This window comes from Protopterus annectens, chromosome 4.part1 (genome assembly GCF_019279795.1).
Source record: "Protopterus annectens isolate FY-2018-M chromosome 4.part1, PAN1.0, whole genome shotgun sequence".
Lineage (NCBI taxonomy): Eukaryota > Metazoa > Chordata > Ceratodontiformes > Protopteridae > Protopterus > Protopterus annectens.
In genome coordinates, this window is record NC_056734.1 from 215,314,830 (window position 1) to 215,329,835 (window position 15,006).

Genomic DNA, 15,006 nt, shown 5'->3' on the forward strand with positions numbered 1-15,006 from the left:
TGAGGCTGAGGCAGTCTGATTAGTAAAAAGTGAGAACAGCAAAGGACCATGGATAGACCCATGAGGGACACCTATGGCTACTGGTAGTAGGGGGGACAATTGGCCTTGCCATTGGACAGCTTGTTGACAGTCTGATAAATAGTTACTGAACCATGATATGGTTGAGGAGCTTATGTTAAGGGTAGATAGAGTCTTTAAGATTATAGTATGGTTAACCATATCAAAGGCTTTGGATAAGTCTAAGAATATGGAGGATACAAATAGTCCTTTGTTTCTATGATGACTGACGGTGTTAGTGAAAGAGATTAATGCTGTGGTGGTGCTATGGGAAGGTTTAAAGCCATACTGAGATTTGGACAGTAGGTCATTTTGTAGAAGGAACTGCATGAGTTGAGAATGAACAACTCTTTCCAATATTTTCGATAGAGGAGATAGAATAGTGATGGGACAATAGTTGGTTAGCTCAAGAGATTTACCTCCTCTGTGCAGTGGTATAATATGTGATATTTTCAATGAGTAAGGTACTTTACATTCTGATATTGACCTATTTATTAGGATGGATACTGGGTAGGCTATCGCTTCAGAAGTCATCTGAAGGAAGTCTGCTGTCAAATTATCAGCTGCCAGTGTGGTCGGTTTAAGTTTTTTGAAAAGTTTAGCAATTGTTTTTGTAGAGACTGGGTGCAGGGAAAAGCTGGAGGGGTAGTTTTGTGTGTTGGGATGGGTTGGGATGTCTGTTGAACTGGGGGTACAAGTACTATTTTGGGTGTTGGCTAGGGCTTGGACTGTTTCTGTAAAAAAATTATTAAATTGGGTGGTAGTGTTTTCATGGTTGTTTAGTAGTATAGGGGATGGAGTGGTGGATCTTCCTGGGTGCAGTAAAGTATTTATTGTGGCCCAAAATTTATGTGGGTTATAAGCATATTTTTCTTGTATGGATTTGTAGTAATTAGATTTGTCAAGTTTGATTTGTTTTTTGGCTTTGTTCTGGAGTTCTTGATAGTGTTGCCTCAAGGTAGTGGTTTTGTTTTTGTGAAACTTTAGCCAGGATTTGTCCCTTTCTTTCATTAATGTTTTGGTATCTTTAGTTAGCCATGGGGCATAGTTAGTTGTGATTCTAATGGTTCTAGAGGGTGCATGATAGTTTAAGATGTTTAGGAAAGTAGAGTTAACGTACTCCACAGCTTTGTCTTGAGTTAGCTGTTTTAGGGGAGTCCAGTTACAGCATTTTAGTGCATTGATTAATTCTGTAGCTCTAAAGGACTTTTTGTTACGTATTACTCTGGGGATGGGATGGTGAATATGGTGGGATCAGTCCCTGATTAGGTAAGTTGCTTGGTGGTCACTCAGACTTTCAGGAAGACAGCCTGACTGCTGTGCAAAACTGGGGTCAGATAGCAAAATCCAGTCTAGGATGGACTGGCGTTTGGATGTTTTGTCAATTCTAGTGGAATCAGATATAATTTGGGTGAACCCGTGGAGGCTAATGTAGGTAGTGGGGGTTTGGCTGGTGCAGCCAGCCCAGTCAATATTAAAATTGCCTAATAGTATGGTTTCTTGTGGGAGAGAGGTTGACATCTAGTTTAGTAGGCTTTCCAGTATAGTGGTGTTATTGCCTGGTGGGATATAACTGCCTGCAATAATTATTTGTTTGTTGGAATTAAGCTTTAATTTTGCAAGAATTGGTTCTACATCTTTGACTTCTTTGGAATTACACTCAAATTGTTAAATTTTGTGGTGATCTTGGAATAGTATTGCTACACCTCCCCCCTTTTTCCCAGTTCTGTCACTATGTATATTATTATATCCAGGAGGTATAATTTCATTATTATGATTTTCTGGTTTAAGCCATGCTTCTGTTAGCACAGCAACTTTTGGTTTGTATAGAGCTAGCAGGGTGTGAAGGTCATGAGTTTTGTTAAGTATGCTTCTAGCATTTATGCTCAAAAGGAGGAGAGAGGAGGCATGTCTTAGGTAAAGAAAACTTGTCTGTTGTGAGTTTGAGTTGGTAGACATATTGGGCCCTGGATTAGGGTGAATGTCCCCACAGCAAGTGACTTTTTGGAGAAGGTATAGGTAGTTTGGTTAGTTTGTGAAATATTTTAGCTTGTTTTAGGGAATAATGAGGATTGATTTTGTAGGTTGGGTTATTATATAGGTAGGAAAAAAAATGGGATGAGGTGAGGTCACAAGGTGATATAGGGAAATTCCTTACTTTTAAGGGACTGGTTAGGGGTTCTATCTGCCATGGTAGGGGGTTGTGATATATAGTTGTGAGTGGTAGGAGGAATGGATGGACAGCAAGAGGAGAGAGATGAAATTTAGTGGGTAATGTATTAGTTTTGGTAACAAGGTGTGATAGGTGTGTGACATGTTTTTAGATGTGCTTAAGAACATGGGTGTGTGTGGAAGAACTACTAATAATTGCAGAGGATGGTTGTTGAATAAGGGTATGGTGTAAAGTAGTACTATTGGATGATAGGTTAGTTTTAATTGGGTAATTGAGAGTGAGAAGCTCTAGGGGAGTGGTCTATAGAAATAAATGTAATTGATGTGGGGGGTGGGTTGGAATGGGGGTAGGGTAGCGGGGGCAAAGTGAGTGAAGTGAACGGAGTGGGGTTGCACCGTCCTGTAGGTGCAGCAGTAAGCAAAAACAATCAGTATTTCCCTAGCATCTGTATGGGAGAGAATATATGTTCAGTTCTAAATTCTACAGCATACAAATGTCACTTTATTTGTTTTACTTTTTATTTGTTATTTTACACAAATCTGTGAAGGGGGACTAGGCAGTCGCTAAGCTGAGAGGAAGGCTATGGAGGTAGAGAGATGAGTGGGGAGACTGTGATAGGAAAAGGGGAGGCTCTGGGTCAGGGGATGAGAATAGAGAGTTTAGTGCAGTAGATATGGGGCCAGGGTAGGGCACAGATGATGGTAGTATATAGGGATGTGAGGGACTGTTCCAGTAAGAGGCAGGGGAGTAGGAGGAAAGGGCTAGCAGAGAGAGTGCCTGGATGTAGGGTTAGGCAGGTGGGTGCACAACTTGGAGTGTTGTGAGAACAAGGGTAGTGGGGTGGGGGGGTAAGCAGAGATGTGCAGTAGCTGACCAGGAGCAGTATTTTTAAGGAGGCAGAACAGTAGGTACAAAGCTATATGTTATAAAGTAAGTAAAGAAGGACAAGATTAATTAGAACCCAGTGTAACATACGTTATTAATTGATGGCAGTGTTGCTGGAGAAGAATTCCACCAAGGAGCAGAACTCTTGGAGGGAGTGGTTCGTCTTCAGACTTGACTGGGGTTTAGTTAGGAAGTCCTTTTTCTATTTGGTCCCAGGGACGTTATTAATTGATGGCACTGTTGCTGGAGAGGAATTCCCCCAAGGAGCAGAACTCTTAAAGGGAGGGGTTGGTCTTCAGACTTGACTGGGGTTTAGCTAGGAAGTCCTTTTTCTGTTTGGTGCCAGGGACGTTATTAATTGATGGCACTGTTGCTGGAGAGGAATTCCACCGAGGAACAGAACTCTTAGAGGGAGGGGTTGGTCTTCAGACTTGATTGGGGTTTAGCTAGGAAGTCCTTTTTCTGCTTGGTGCCACAGATGTTATTAATTGATGGCACTGTTGCTGGAGAGGAATTCCACTGAGGAGCAGAACTCTTAGAGGGGTGGTTGGTCTTCAGACTTGACTGGGGTTTAACTAGGAAGTCCTTTTTCTGTTTGGTGCCAGGGACCTGGTCAGCGTGACACACTACTGGGTTTAGGGGGAGAGAGGAAAAATAATGCCACTTTCAGCATGTACAGTACAAAACACCTGGAGCAATTAGAGAGACCTCAGAGTTTTTTAACTAAGAAAATCAAGGAAGTCCAGCATGCGCCTTACACAGACTGACTAAAGTCCCTGCCACTATAGTCCACATCGTATAGCCTTCTTAGGGGAGACTTATGCCTAGCTTACAGAGCAATCTCCAACTCAAACAATGAATTTGCTGCACATCCGTAAATCAAACAGGACTAGAGCTTCCAGGGACCTAAATATGGCCTATGACTGAAATAGGACATGCTAGAGGGACAGATTTGTCTCCCAGCAATGGCTGCATCTTTGGAATAGGCTGCCAATTCATGTGAGGCAGACCACCTGTATGACACTGTTCAAAAGGAACCTGGATAAGTGGATGGAGCACCATATATTCTTACTGGGAGTAGTGCCCACAACCGTCCTGGACATGGGCAGTCATTACTAAATACAATCCTGGGTATTCATAGGTTCATAGGTTCATACTAGGCTATCTGCCCTAGGGCATTTATAAGCCTAGCCAGAATGTGTTTGGCTTTCGCCAACCATTTTAAATTTATTTTGCTATGCCCTTTTTCGAGGTTAGTATACTGTGCCTCTGTCTAACAGTGACACAGAAGTGATACCCAGGGTAAACCTACGATCTCCCATCCACTCATCAAGATTCCTCTTGAAGAGAGTCAATGAGGGACTCTGCCTAACCTGGACTGGGATTTTATTCCAGAGTGAAGGGAGCCTCTGGGTTATGAATCTGTCCCTCCAGCATGTCCTATTTATTTCAGTGCTGAGGTTCAAGTCTCTCGAGTGCATAGCTCGATGGGATTTGGATTTTCTGAGGTGCAGCATGTCCATTAATTCTGGGTTGTACATGGCTTTATACGTCAGGCACAGATCGCCTCTGAACAGGCAGTATGCCACTGAGTAGAGCTGGAGTTTCTTTAACCGGGCAGCATATGGCATCTGTTTGAGCCCTTTGATCCTCTTGGTGAGGTACTTTTGGGGTCTTTCCAGTTGCTGCAGGTGTCTGGTAAGGTACATCCCAAAAGGGGCATTGTACTCAATTATGGGCCTGATGAGGGATGAGTAAAGAGGCACGATGACCTCCCCTGATCTAGATGTGAATCCCTTCATGATTAGGTGGGCTATATAAAATGTTTTTCTAACCACTTTGGCCACGTGGTTGTCAAATGAGAGATTGCTATCAACTTGGGTCCCCAGGTCCCTAATTACTTCTTCTGTACTTAATGGATTACCACCTATGTGGTAATTTGTGGGCACTTTGTTTTTGCCAAACGGGATGACTATACACTTTTTGGCATTTAGCTTGAGGCCATGGCTCTGGCACCAGTTGTCTGTTTCTATGAGGCCCTTTTGGAGGATGCTTGTGTCGGCTGGAGAGTCTATTATGGTGCCCAATTTGCAGTCATCTGCGAACTTGGTCAGCCACAGTCCTTCCGTCTATTGACTAGTGTATCCATGGTATTACATTAGGATGAATCTGGTAGGCTTGAAATGCCCTCCTTGTCGATCTGATTTTGATGTATTGATTGAAGAGTGCAAAAGTTTAGCTGAAATGTTTTTTCCAAAGGGGCTACCCTGTGGAATTTTTAATAGAGTTGAAAATGATGTTTTGGCTAAGAGAAGGAGTGGCTTAGGTGCCACACATTAAAGACAATGAGAATGCTGATTTACAGCATATGGATGTAGGGGGTGCAAGAAATGAGTCGGTTATCAGTGGTGGATTAAATCATATTAGTGGCAGTAATAGATCTTTTGTCACTACATATACGTTGTACACTCAGACTATTCTGAACATCCTTTACAAAAAACTGGACTCTGTTCTGTTATGAAAGAGACTTATTTAGTAAGATGGGAGATAATCCCAGTATAGTATATAGGAGAGCAAAATCTTTTTTAAAAATTCTTGGAAAAGAAACAGTACCCCAGGAAGTCATTACAATGGCTTGGGTGTGAACAGGTGTATGGATAAGTATGGATGCTGTCCCATTGTGCCTTCCTTTTGGTGAAATATGATATATCATGTACAGGGAAAATACTCATGTTAATTCCAGGATGGTGGTCTGTTTAGCTCAGTGCAGGGATTGTCCAGCATTTTATATAGGAATGACATCAGAAAACTAGAATACATCTATGAACATGTGGCTGATATCTGTATGCAAAAGTCAAGTAATGCACTATACAAGTATACTGAAAAGAAAAATTCACATAGGTTTGGTTTTCTTGTTATTGAGCAGTTTTAAAGAGATTTACGTACGTGAGTTAGTCATGGAGAAACATTTGAGAAAATGTGAACCTGAATGGCGGCTACGATTAGATGCTACTGATGAAGACTTGGGGATAACCAGGATGAAAATGCTTATTTTCACAGTATCTTTGTATTTTAACCAAGGTTACCATTCATGTATTTAATAAACGTTTGTACCATCCACTGGCTACTGGCTGCTTGCTTCCTTGTTCCTGCCTTCCGTTTTTAGTTCTCGTCTTAGTGCTACTAATTTTCCTGGACTTAATGATGCATGTTCTATTAACCTTGTCTTGAAACTGAAACATTATACTTTGCAGTGATTTAATTGTTTAATCAATATGATTCAATGAAGATTCAAATTCAGATCAGCCAGATTCAATAAGGCCTACACTAGTTGTACATGATATGTATTCAGTAAAATTCTTATCACTTTTTTTGTGCTTTCTAGTAACTCAGAAAAATTGCACTAAGTGTACACATAGTCTACACTTTGTGGTAACCTTTATGAATGCCTGTCGATATTTAAAGCTGCAAGAATATCAGTAGGAAAATGAAAACTAGGATAAAGAAGGTGTGTTTTTATCATTGGTAGGTTTTTATCATGTGATAGACTTTTTAGCATTTTTAAATGTAAATTTTTTAATATTTTTGTTCTGATGAAGTTCCTTTATGACGAACGAAAATGTTCTGACCATTCATGTTCCATGCATCAAGCAAATTTTTGTTTTTTCTAAGTTTGTCTTGTTGGCTTGCTGGTGGTTTTCATTTTTATATGTATAGGAGTAGGTTTATCCTGATATCTTGAGTTACCTTGCAGCCAGTATAATTTGTATACATGTAGATGCATGCATTCATATTGCTAGTTTTATATAAAGTGAATTCCTGTTCGAGGTTGCACATCTTTAGGATGGTAGACAAAAGCAGCTTACTACATACTAGCAGAATAATGTGTAACTCCTCAAAACTGTCTATGGTTCTAGAAAGTACCACTGTTCTTCCCAATACTGCTGATAAGATATCAGAAGTGGCAACCAGAATCTGCATGGCTTAATATACAATATGGCAGCAAATACTAAAACAGTACAAATGTATACCTTCTTGCCTTACACGTAGGCAAAATAGGCCAGGGTGCATGAATCTCTGTGATATGCCTTATCTTTTTTGTCATGCACCTGTGACTTAAAGGACAGCTTGTAGCCTTTGCTCACCCTTTACGGTCCTTGGTCATCCTGGAGATCTGTGCAAGTAGATGTCATGGTACTTCACATCAACATATTATACTACTTATGATTCAGAAATCACATTTTTGGTATGATTTCATGGGCTGCTATTGTATTATTCATGAAAGTTATACTATTTTCTTTTGCAAGGCAGTTTCTGAGTTTCTGCCAGAAAGGACTTGTATAGTGTAAGATGGAGAGTAAGATTTTGCTCTTATCTCATTCCCTAGCAGGTCATACAATACCCTGTGGGCCTCACTGATGACCCATTAAGAAAAGGAAATACCTAGTTTGAGCTTGCTGAGATGTTAACTCTAATAAGGGGTGTTGCCAGCCCAGTGCAATAGTGCAGGCATCAGTATGATGAACAACAGTACCCCAACCCTGATGATATCCATGCACTGGATGTAAAGGTTAGGCAATATCACCACAGGAGCACTGAAAACTGGATACTATTGTATTTTTAGTGTTTTTTGTTCAGAGTGTTCCTTACAACTGGTAGGTATTTGTTAAAGTCATCTTAGAAAATATGTGAAGGTTACTGAGTGGAGCTTGGTATGCCAAGGTAGAGGGGGTGGGAGTACATAATGGAATATCTCAACTACATTAATTGTGGCTTTCTACAACAATGTTTTATGGGGTGCTATTGTGCAGTACCACATCATGGTACCTGATCATTCCATTGTGCATTCTTGTGTGTAACAGGTCCATATTTATGTGTATGTTTACATATTCATAGGTGACACACACACTTGCCTGCTTCCTATTATGCAGCACATATGTATGGCAGTGTATGCTACTTTACATCTGCCATAGTTCTGGAATGTTACCCTCTCTGTTTCAGTTTGAGCAGGTTGAGACAATAATTGCATCACCCACCACAAGAAGCAGGAGAAACTAGCAAACCCTTAGGGTTAGTTCTACTAACAAATGCTGGCATGTGTTTTTAAATATATTCAGCTCACTGTCAGGATAGATTTATCATCCTCCCCGCATGTCTGAATGGTATGTTTGCTCAGCAGGCAATCGAACAATTGCATGCATCTGCTAATGCTGCAGCTGAGAAGTGTAAGGATGATGAGTTTGGACGTAGCTTGCCAGAGTAGGGTCTTGGCACCTCACTGGCAGGTGAACCAGCAGCAGTTCCCAAAGTGGCCTGCCACAGCTGGAGGTGGTGGTGGAGGCTTCAGTGGCAGGTCTATGGCGCTGGAGGTGGTGGTGGAGGCTTCAGTAAAGACAGCAGTGGTAGGTCTATGGCTTTGATGTATAACCACATGGGGCAGATAACAGATTAATTTACCCAGACAGCCCCTACCATTCATTGACCAAAGGAGAGTACTGACCATTCAATTGTCCAGCTTGATTCATCATGTGGTGAAGAATCGCAGTACAGGATAGTGCAGTAGATGGCATGCTACTGATCGTACTCCACCCTCTCCCATTCAGGTGTAACCCACTCCTTTTGTGTCATGCCACATACCCTGTGCATTGTCCAAATTCCTTATCATAACTTGTCAGTCCTCTGTTTGTCTCCGTCCATCCTTTGTCACCACATCCTTGTGGGAGCACACCAACTCTTGTTTGTCTGTTCTGTTGTTTGCATGTCTATTTTCCCCCTGCACATTGTCCTATCCCCTTCTTACCCCTTTTCCTTTCATTGTACACCTCTTTCCTTCTGTCTATATAAAGACAAAATGGGATCCTATTCCCACCAAAACAAAATGCTGTCCTGTCTTCATCCATCCTGTACACTCCTAAATGCAGCCTTTCTGTGTATTCCTCTACTTGTTACCTTGTCCATTTCATTCTTTCTTGTACACACCTTTTCTCTTCTTTAATTCCCCTGATAAGTATCCAAAGCATTGCAGTTGCAGAAAACTGCTAGATATGCAGTAGCATTGTCACCTCACAGTAAGACACTGTCAGGTTCGATTCTCAGCTAGAGCGTCTTCTGCATGGAGATATGCATGAATGGGCATGCCTTCGTTGAACGTTGTGCATCAGAGCTGGTAACTCGGCACATAAAAATCAACTACCAATCATTAGCGGACCAGAGTTCCGCTGTGGTGACCCCTAACCGGGAAAAGCTGAAAGACACAAACAAACAAAATGTAGCTTTCTGCAGCACTTTGTCCCATCCTGCTAAGGAAAAAGGGACACACTCACACAAACAGCATAAGTTCCAGACATACTGCTTTGTTTTGTAATGCATTGGTCTGAGAGTTCAGGATTTTTGTTCTTGCAAGATCCATGCAATGTGGCATGAGACCACTCTATGGATTGTGCCCTGCACTTCTGAGTATACATATTTCAGTGCATGGATATTTCAGTGTGCATAGCTCCATATTTATGAAACTTAGAGTCGAGGTGCCTGCACAGAAGTGCTGCATCTCTCACTGTCATTATTTAGTTACTGCTTCAGTCAGTGAGCAGTGCCACTAAGCTCTGCAAGCCTTTCACAGATGTGCAGTGCATCCCAATAAATCCAAGCCATTATTTCTAGTTTCCATACAAAATAAACTCAACACCAGCAGTCTAATACAGATCAAAACATCTTGCATTAGATTTGATTAGTTCAGCATGGCTTAAATTTCTAGAATACTTTTCTTCGTATTTGTTGAACACAGTTGGGGGTAGGCATAATAGCCAAGGTGTTTACCTCATAGACAAGAGGTACAGGATTTGACTCTCACTAAGGGAAATTGGATAGGCTTAAAATGGTCCACAAGGCACCTAGCCTAGTAGCTACCTATGAACATACCTATGAACATAGCGCAGTCAGTGGGCTCCCATAACAACAAATGACTTGTGATGCTGACAGATGACCTACAAGCAGCATGACCTGATGCTACCTTAGCATACTGCAGGGCCACTTTAACTCCCATAAATCATAACTACAGCTCAGTCTTAGTGAAAGGTAACACATACCCAGTCATCAAGTTCGTATGTAGTCTGGTTTCATTTCAAAGCATTTTCACTGCTGCTGCAGCTGCTTGGACTCATTCTGTTACATGGCAAATAAATGAATTGTTCTGTAAATCAGTGACATAAAGTGAATGAACTAGTATATATACATATATATATATATATATATATATATATATATATATATATATATATATAGTAACAAACAAAAGTGGCATAAATAGTCTTATGACTGCAGATATGGATGTGTTTGCCTGTATGTGTTGGAGGGGGGTTCAGCATGGGTTAATACATTTTGTAGTAGTGTTTGTCTGTGAAGGATACAGTGGTAAATAAAGTACTGCACCTAAAATGGGTCAAGAAACTTAATACAAGAAAGTTTGAAAAAATAAGTGTTTCAAACTGAAATGCAAACTACTTTTCAAACATAGAAAATATTATGCATACATTTATTTTAAATCTGAAGAATGATTTCCCACACCAAATGGGAAAGCCCCCAACTGACCTACAGGTTTTATTATGCTCCTTATCTGTGTGCTGAATGTCATTAAGCCCCCCAAAGTCCCATTTTCTCAATGCCAAGTACAGTGATAGATGTTATTTCCTTTGTGGTTATAGCTAACAGTTCAGTAATATGTGCAATATTACCTGATAAAAAAGGTCTCAAGTTACATTTTATATTGTCATTAACAGTATTATTTCAAAATGCACTCGAAAAATTAAACTGAAGCAGTTTAGTTTAAAAGAAGTGTAGACACAGAAATCAAAAGATGCTAAAGAGTTAAAAAATCTGGCACAAGCCAGGCTTAATGCGTTACCTTATATAAAGTTATACATATCCTTACACTGTTAATGTAGGCATCTGAGAAATTATCAATATGTTTCAGAATGCATTCCCAAGTTATAATTCTACGATAGACTTGTGTCTAGTCACACAGATTCATACACCTGAGATTATAGCCTTACTTCATCTCTTTTTAAAATTAAACACATTGATTCAAACTGGGACTAAAACTATGATTGCCTCCTAGATAAATTTGTAGCTGAAAAGGATATTTGATCAATCCACCCACTTTATTAAAAAACAAACAAGCAGCAATAAATAAATACTTAAATATAAATCCTCTTAAAGTATACATTAAGGAAGAAATAAAGATAAAGAAAGGAACACAGAAAGAAGTAAAGATGTCTACTTTAATTTGTGTTTACAGTGAAATGCTACTTCAGCAGACATTCTAAAAAATGAGTTCCAAGTCAAATGAGGCCCGCTGAGAGAGTATATATGTACAAACAAACTGTCATTGCTACTGTCAACATTAATGTTGTATGTATCTCTCCCACACAACAGTTTCTGTCAGCCAGTCCAGTGACCTGACAACGCTAAACATGAATTAAAAAAGTATAAGAGAATGAAGAAAGGAATAATAGGAAATGTGCTTGTGTTTTGGGAATGGGGGGGGGGGGTGATAGGGGGCAGGGACTCATCTGTGTCTGTGAAAGACTGCCCTCAGGACAGTAATCAAAAGAGAATCATTAGCAACTGGTGTGGTCTGTCCTTCTGCTTTGCAGTCAGGGTTAAGGACACAAGCTTCATGCTCCCTCATTCTATGTCATTTTCATGATTTATTCATTTGAACAGCTTTGTGAGCTATCATGAACCCTGGTCTCCAGAGAAGGGGTGGGTACAGGGTTAGGCATTTGAGACTTAACTGCAAACAAAAACCACAGAAAAGCTAAATAAATAAAAGGGAGGTAGTGAGGACTCTGGCAGATAATAAGTCTGTCAGAGCCCGTGGCTAATCTCTTATCTAATAGGTGGTTAAGCAGTGTCACAGTAAACAAACACTCAAGTGTTAACAACCCCTGGGAGAGTTGCCAACATAATTATGTAACTGATGCTGAGACTAACGTTCATTCCACCATGAATGTGCCTCCAAGGCACACCCACAGACCTATGTCTATCTACACCGCACACATTTATAAGCAGGCAAAAATCTGATACCTTATGAATTTCTAAATGGAGCCTCTGGACTTATTTTTGAAATGAACCAGAAAGGCTAGATAATGAAAAGGAACATACAATTTGATTCTATATTTCAATATAACTGGAAGCATGTCAAGTGTGAAGGGTGGCGAATAACCTCTGGATACTGCTACATGTATGTTTGGAAACAGTTATATGTGTCATTATTCAAGGTCTCTTGATATTTGGCCGTGCTGCTTTAATTACTGATTAAATTCTAAAACCTAGGAGACAATTGTGCATTGAGATGTAGTTACACTTCCTGTGCACAGTAGTATTCACCTGTTTATGTTTTCTACACTCTTAAAGTTTAAATAACTGCTGACTTGCAGCCCTGTTTGGAAGTCATTAGTATTATTGTAATTATTATGTCTATATGTTTACACCTGCAGAGGTGAAACCACCTAAGTAGTCCTTCATGCAGTCTGTGATAGGCTTTGTTATACTAACTGACCCTCAATGACACTAAAGTGACTTGCATATGAATAAAGATATGTAAATAATGCAGATGTAAAGCTTGTAATGTTACCAAAAAGAGGGAGCAAGAATTCTATAAAATTATACTGGACATTGCTAAAATATGGAAATCAGACCAAACTGTTTCTATTTTTTGCGCAGTAACTGGCAATGTAACATTGTTTTATTCTGGTGGCACTGTGAAATGTTAACTAGTTGCAGTATTTTTTTTCTTTTTAATGCATGTTTATGAAATACTGTACAGCCTATCCTGCTTTCATATGCTTCAGTTTTCAGGATCACAGCAATTGTGCATGTCACCCAAATTCTTAGCTTGCCTGTGTTTTTTTCCCCTAAAGGTTTCATCTAAATAATATGGAGCTATACAGCCAGTCTGTGATTGTCAGTTACTTTATGTTACAATAAAAGTTCACCTGTTGCATTATTCATAGATTATTTATAATCTATTGGTGCTTTTGAGCACTGGAAGTTAGGAGCATGGATACCTATGCATCTTGCACATGCTTCCCATCATGAAACTCTTCTGCAACTCATCATGAATGTTTTCTGCAGTTGATCAAGAGATTAAATCACACCGCACATATACAAACACATACACATACAGTGGATATAAAAAGTTTACACACCCCTGTTAAAATGCCAGGTTTTTGTGGTATAAAAGAATGTGATCACAATAAATCATTTCAAAACTTTTCCCACCTTTAATATGACCCATAACCTGTACAATTCAATTGACAAACAAACAAATCTGTTAGGGGAAAAAATATAAAAAATAAAAAATGTACAATAAGCTGGTTGCATAAGTGTGCACACCCTTAAACTAATACTTTGTTGAAGCATCTTTTGATTTAATTACAGCATTCAGTCTCCTTGGGTAGGGATCTATCAGCATGGCCATCTTGTCTTGGCAATATTTGCCTACTTTTTCTTGCAAAAGAGCTCCAAATCTGTCAGATTGTGAGTACAGTTCTTGTGCACAGCCCTCCTCAGGTCACCTCACAGATTTTCTATTGGATTTAGGTCTGGGATCTGGCTGGGCCATTCCAAAACTTTAATTTTCTTCTGGTGAAGCCATTCTTTTGTTGATTTGGTGGTTTGCTTGGAGTCATTGTTGTGTTGAAAGGTAAAATTCTTCTTCATCTTCAGCTTTCTAGAAGATGCCTGAAGGTTTTGGGCCAAAAGTGACTGATATCTGAAACTGTTCACAATTCCCTCCACCTTGACTAAAGCCCCAGTTCCAGCTGAAGAAAACCAACCCAAAAGCATGATACTGCCACCACCATGCTTCACCATGGGGATGGTGTTCTTTTGGTGATGTGAAGTGTTGTTTTTGTGCCAAACGTGCCTTTTGGAATCGTGGCCAACAAGTTCAACCTTGGTCTCATCAGACCATAACACATTTTCCCAAATTCTGTTGGGAGACTTGATGTATAGTTTTGCAAATTTTAGCTGGGTCTGGATGTTTTTCTGTGTAAGAAAAGGCTTCCATCTTGCAACCCTACCCCCATAGCCCAAACATATGGAGAATATGAGAGATTGTTGTCACATGTAGTACACAACCAGTACTTGACAGAAATTCTGCAGCTCCTTCAGTGTTAATGTAGGTCTCTTGGCAGCCTTCCTGACCAGTTTTTGTCTTGTCTTTTCATCAATTTTGGAGAGATGTTCAGTTGTTTGCAAGTCACAGTTGTCTCATATCTTCTCCACTTTTTGATGACTGTCTTCACTGTGTTCCATGGTAAATCCAATGCTGTGGAATTTTTTTGTATCCTTCTCCTGACTGATACCTTTCAACAATGAGATCCCTTTGATGCTTTATAAGCTCTCTGTGAACCATGGCTTTTGCTGTAGCAGGCAACTGAGTAAATGTCAGGAAAATCATACTAGAACAGCTTAACTCTATTTGGGGTTAATCAGAGTCTCTTTAATTGATGGCAGGTGTGTACCCAAAAAGACTGAATGCTGTAATTAAATCAAAAGGTGCTTCAACAAAGTATTAGTTTAAGGGTGTGCACACTTATGCAACCGGTTTATTGTATGTTATTTATTTTTTATATATTTTTTTCCTGTAACAGATTTGTTTGTTTTTCAATTGAATTATACAAGTTATAGGTCACATTAAAGGTGGGAAAAGTTTTGAAATGATTTATTGTAATCTCATTTTTTTATATCACAAAAACCTAGCATTTTAACGGGAGTGTGCAAACTTTTTATATCCACTGTGCACTCAAGCACACATGCATACCTCAACAGATGGCTTTTGTGTTTCATATAATGCTAACTGAATCAGGAGTGTCCATTTGCAACTC